Below are 5803 nucleotides of genomic sequence, written 5' to 3' on the forward strand. Positions count from 1 at the left end.
GACGGGGATAACTCGATTGGTGGATGGAGATGACGTTCACGGCCCGACTACAGCCCTCAAGACCACGCCTTAGCAACCGATACACCACGTCCAATAGCCGTCACGATCTTGTGGAGCGCGACAACCAGCCCCTAGGGCTCCCGTCCTGCAAGCAATCGAAGAACTAGCAAGAACGAGGAAACAAGCACTGAATTTGCAAGATGAATTGAAGGTTTCAAACTGAATCTGAATCAACAATGGGGTTCCGAAGACAAGAAGACGGGCGGCTGATCCTGCACGCGCGCCTACAAGCAAGTAGCGAAGGCTAAACTTGATCTAAACAAAACCCAACGATCATGGCGGCTCTAGAGAGATATAAGTAGATGGATTGACGACCAAAGAGGTGTTGGGGTCGTCCTCCAACCCTAGGACGCATCCCTAATGGACCCAACTTGATACATGGGCCATCAGCCCAAAATGAGGTGACGCAGCACCCTGGACAGCAAGACCTATCGACGGTAATTGGGTCATTGCCGCTGCTGCCGAACAGGTATTGATGTGGGACTTGATTCATATGAAAGTAGACTTGATAAGCTTTCCAACAAGTCCTGAAGCGCCTGAATCCGTATCCGTATGCAACCGTGGTAACGGTCACAAGTTGGCGCTTTGCTGCTGTCCGAATCCAGCGAGCGTGAGTCCTTCTCCCTTTCGGTCTTCTCCTTGGTTTCTAATCAAAACAAGAGTGCACGCGTTTCCATTGTCTAAACAAGATGGACACGAGCTTATCAAGGAACTCACTTGATTACTAAGTTGACGAACACGAGCACGAGTAAGAGGACCAGCTATAGGTTGTGTCAGAGAGGATGTATCGCTGGTGTTGATGTCCTCATCAATATGTGCACGGTTTACGCCTAATGCACCATAGGCTAAGAAACCTTTTTAAAAGCACTCAGTGGTACTCGTAGTTGAACAGGCTCAAGTGGAGGCTCGATTTTGTCTGTTCGGATATAGTGCTAATCTTGATGCAAGATAGTTACACAGTTTGCATGCAGCGTACTATATGTTAAGAAATCAATTTGGACGCACCCAATGGAACTCCTAGATTATGTGTGTCATATGGAATCTCGCTTCGGTCTGTTTGGAGACAATGTTAGTTTCGGTGCAAGGTTGGTGCATAGTTTGTGCCTAATGCACCATAATCTAAGAAACCATTTTGGACGCACTTGTTGGTCCTCCTAGGTGAAGGGGCTCAACTGGATGCTCGGTTCGGTCTGTTTGGAGATAGTACTAATCTTGATGCAAGATAGGTGCACGGTTTGCATGGAATGTATCAAATGCTTGGAAATCAATCTGGACGCACATGATGGAACTCCTAGATGACGTGTGTCATACAAAATCTTGCTTTGGTCAGTTTGGAGACAGTGTTAGTTTCGGTGAAAGATAGGTGCAAGGTTTGCACATAATGCAGCATAGGCTAAGAAACTATTTTGGACGCACCCGATGGTACTCCTAGGTAAAAGGATCAACTGAAAGCTCGATTTGGTCTGTTTGGAGATAGTGCTAATCCTGATGCAAGATAGATGCATGGTTTGCATGGAACATACGATATGCTTAGAAATCAATTAGGACGCACCTGATATAACTCCTTGATGATTTGTGTCTTATGGAATCTTGCTTCGGTTCGTTTAGAGATAGTGTTATTTTTGGTAGAAGATATGTGCACGGTTTACGCCTAATGCACCATTGGCTAAGAAACCATTTTAGACGCATCCGATGGTACTCGTAGTTGAAGAGACTCAAGTGGATGCTCGATTTGGTCTGTTCGGATATAGTGCTAATCTTGATGCAAGATAGTTGCACACTTTGCATGCAACGTACTACTCCTATATGTTAAGAAATCAATTTGGACGAACCCAATGGAACACCTAGATGATGTGTGTCATAGAATCTCGCTTCGATTTGTTTGGAGACAATGTTAGTTTCGGGGCAAGATAGGTGCATAGTTTTTGCCTAATGCACCATAGTCTAAGAAACCATTTTTGACACACCTGTTTGTACTCCTAGATGAAGAGGCTCAAGTGGAAGCTCAGTTCGGTCTATTTAGAGATAGTGCTAATCTTGATGCAAGATAGGTGCACGGTTTGCATGGAACATACCATATGCTTGGAAATCAATGTGGATGCACCCGATGGAACTCCTTGATGACGTGTGTCATATGGAATCTCACTTTGGTCTGTTTAGAAATAGTGTTAGTTTCGGTGCAAGATATGTTCTTGGTTTGCGCCTAATGCACCATAGTCTAAGAAACCATTTTGGAAGCACCTGTTGGTACTTCGGTGAAGAGGCTCAAGTAGAAGCTCGGTATGATCTGTTTGGAGATAGTGCTAATCTTGATTCAAGATAGGTGCATGATTTGCAAGGAACATACCATATGCTTGAACTCAATTTGGACGCACCCAACAGAACTCCTAGATGACGTGTGTCATATGTAATCTTGCTTCTGTCCGTTTGTAGACATTGTAAGTTTTAGTGCAAGATAGGTGCACAGTTTGCGCCAAATGGACTATAGTCTAAGAAACCATTTTGGACGCACTATTTGGTACTCTTGGGTGAAGAGGCTCAAGTGGAAGCTTGGTTCGGTTAGTTTGGAGATAGTGCTAATCCTTATGCAAGGTAGGTGCATGGTTTGCATGGAACATAGCATATGCTTGGAAATCAATTTGGATGCACACGATGGAACTCCTTGACGACGTGTTTCATATGAAATCTCGCTTTGGTCCATCTGGAGACATTGTTAGTTTCGGTGCAAGATAGGTGCACAGTTTGCACCTAATGCACCATAGCCTAAGAAAACATTTTGGAGGCACTTGTTGGTACTCCTAAGTGAAGGGGCTCAAGTGGATACTCGGTTTGGTCTGTTTGGAGATAGTGCTAATCGTGATGCAAGATAGGTGCACGATTCGCATGGAACATACCATATGCTTAGAAATCAATTTGGACGCACTAGATGCAACTCCTAGATGACATATGTCATATGGAATCTCACTTTGGTCCGTTTAGAGACAGTGTTAGTTTCGGTGCAAGATAGGTGCACAGTTTGCACCTAATGCACCATAGGATAAGAAACCATTTTGGACACACCCGATGGTCCTCCTAGGTCAAGGGGCTCAAGTGCAAGCTTGGTTTGGTCTGTTCGGAGATAGTGCTAATCTTGATGGATGCACGGTTTGCATGGAACATACGATATGCTCAGAAATCAATTAGGACGCACCTGATATAACTGCTTAATGATGTGTGTCATATGGAATCTTGCTTCGGTTCGTTTAGAGACAGTGTTAGTTTTGGTAGAAGATATGTGCACGGTTTACGCCTAATGCACCATAGGCTAAGAAACCATTTTAAAAGCACCCAATGGTAGTCGTAGTTGAACTGGCTCAAGTGAAGGCTCGATTTCGTCTGTTCGGATATAGTGCTAATCTTGATGCAAGATAGTTGCACAGTTTGCATGCAGCGTACTATATGTTAAGAGATCAATTTGGACGCACCCAATGGAACTCCTAGATGACGTGTGTCATATGGAATCTCGCTTCGGTCTGTTTGGAGACAATGTTAGTTTTGGTGCAAGATAGGTGCATAGTTTGTGCCTAATGCACCATAGTCTAAGAAACCATTTTGGACGCACATGTTGGTACTCCTAGGTGAAGGGGCTCAACTGGATGCTCAGTTCGGTCTATTTGGAGATAGTGCTAATCTTGATGCAAGATAGGTGCACGGTTTGCATGGAATATACCAAATGCTTGGAAATCAATCTGGACGCACATGATGGAACTCCTAGATGACGTGTGTCATACAAAATCTTGCTTTGGTCTGTTTGGAGACAGTGTTAGTTTCGGTGCAAGATAGGTGCAAGGTTTGCACATAATGCAGCATAGGCTAAGAAACCATTTTGGACACACTCGATGGTACTCCTAGGTAAAAGGCTCAAGTGAAAGCTCGATTTTTTCTATTTGGAGATAGTGCTAATCTTGATGCAAGATAGATGCATGGTTTGCATGGAACATACGATATGCTTAGAAATCAATTAGGACGCACCTGATATAACTCCTTGATGATTTATGTCATATGGAATCTTGCTTCGGTTCGTTTAGAGATAGTGTTAGTTTTGGTAGAAGATATGTGCACGGTTTACGCCTAATGCACCATAGGATAAGAAACCATTGTAGACGCACCCGATGGTACTCGTAGTTGAAGAGACTCAAGTGGTGGCTCGATTTGGTCTGTTCGGATATAGTGCTAATCTTGATGCAAGATAGTTGCACAGTTTGCATGCAACGTACTATATGTTATGAAATCAATTTGGACGAACCCAATGGAACACCTAGATGATGTGTGTCATATGGAATCTCGCTTCGGTTTGTTTGGAGACAATGTTAGTTTCGGGGCAAGATAGGTGCATAGTTTTTGCCTAATGCACCATAGTCTAAGAAACCATTTTTGACACACCTGTTTGTACTCCTAGATGAAGAGGCTCAAGTGGAAGCTCGGTTCGGTCTATTTAGAGATAGTGCTAATCTTGATGCAAGATAGGTGCACGGTTTGCATGGAACATACCATACTCAATGTGGATGCACCCGATGGAACTCCTTGACGACGTGTGTCATATGGAATCTCACTTTGGTCTGTTTAGAAATAGTGTTAGTTTCGGTGCAAGATATGTTCATGGTTTGCGCCTAATGCACCATAGTCTAAGAAACCATTTTGGAAGCACCTGTTGGTGCTTCGGTGAAGAGGCTCAAGTGGAAGCTCGGTTTGATTTGTTTGGAGATAGTGCTAATCTTGATTCAAGATAGGTGCATGATTTGCAAGGAACATACCATATGCTTGAACTCAATTTTGACGCACCCAACAGAACTCCTAGATGACGTATGTCATATGTAATCTTGCTTCTGTCCGTTTGTAGACATTGTAAGTTTTAGTGCAAGATAGGTGCACAGTTTGCGCCAAATGCACTATAGTCTAAGAAACCATTTTGGACGCACTATTTGGTACTCTTGGGTGAAGAGGCTCAAGTGGAAGCTTGGTTTGGTTAGTTTGGAGATAGTGCTAATCCTTATGCAAGGTAGGTGCATGGTTTGCATGGAACATACCATATGCTTGGAAATCAATTTGGATGCACCCGATGGAACTCTTTGACGACGTGTGTCATATGGAATCTCGCTTTGGTCCACTTGGAGACATTGTTAGTTTCGGTGCAAGATAGGTGCACAGTTTGCACCTAATGCACCATAGCCTAAGAAACCATTTTGGAGGCACTTGTTGGTACTCCTAAGTGAAGGGGCTCAAGTGGATGCTCGGTTCGGTCTGTTTGGAGATAGTGCTAATCTTGATGTAAGATAGGTGCACGATTCGCATGGAACATACCATATGCTTAGAAATCAATTTGGACGCACTAGATGCAACTCCTAGATGACATATGTCATATGGAATCTCACTTTGGTCCGTTTAGAGACAGTGTTAGTTTCGATGCAAGATAGGTGCACAGTTTGCACCTAATGCACCAAAGGATAAGAAACCATTTTGGACACACCCGATGGTCCTCCTAGGTCAAGGGGCTCAAGTGCAAGCTTGGTTTGGTCTGTTTGGAGATAGTGCTAATCTTGATGCAAGATAGATGCACGGTTTGCATGGAACATACGATATGCTCAGAAATCAATTAGGACGCACCTGATATAACTCCTTAATGATGTGTGTCATATGGAATCTTGCTTCGGTTCGTTTAGAGACAGTGTTAGTTTTGGTAGAAGATATGTGCACGGTTTACGCC

The sequence above is a fragment of the Sorghum bicolor genome, chromosome 6, assembly GCF_000003195.3.
Source record: "Sorghum bicolor cultivar BTx623 chromosome 6, Sorghum_bicolor_NCBIv3, whole genome shotgun sequence".
Lineage (NCBI taxonomy): Eukaryota > Viridiplantae > Streptophyta > Magnoliopsida > Poales > Poaceae > Sorghum > Sorghum bicolor.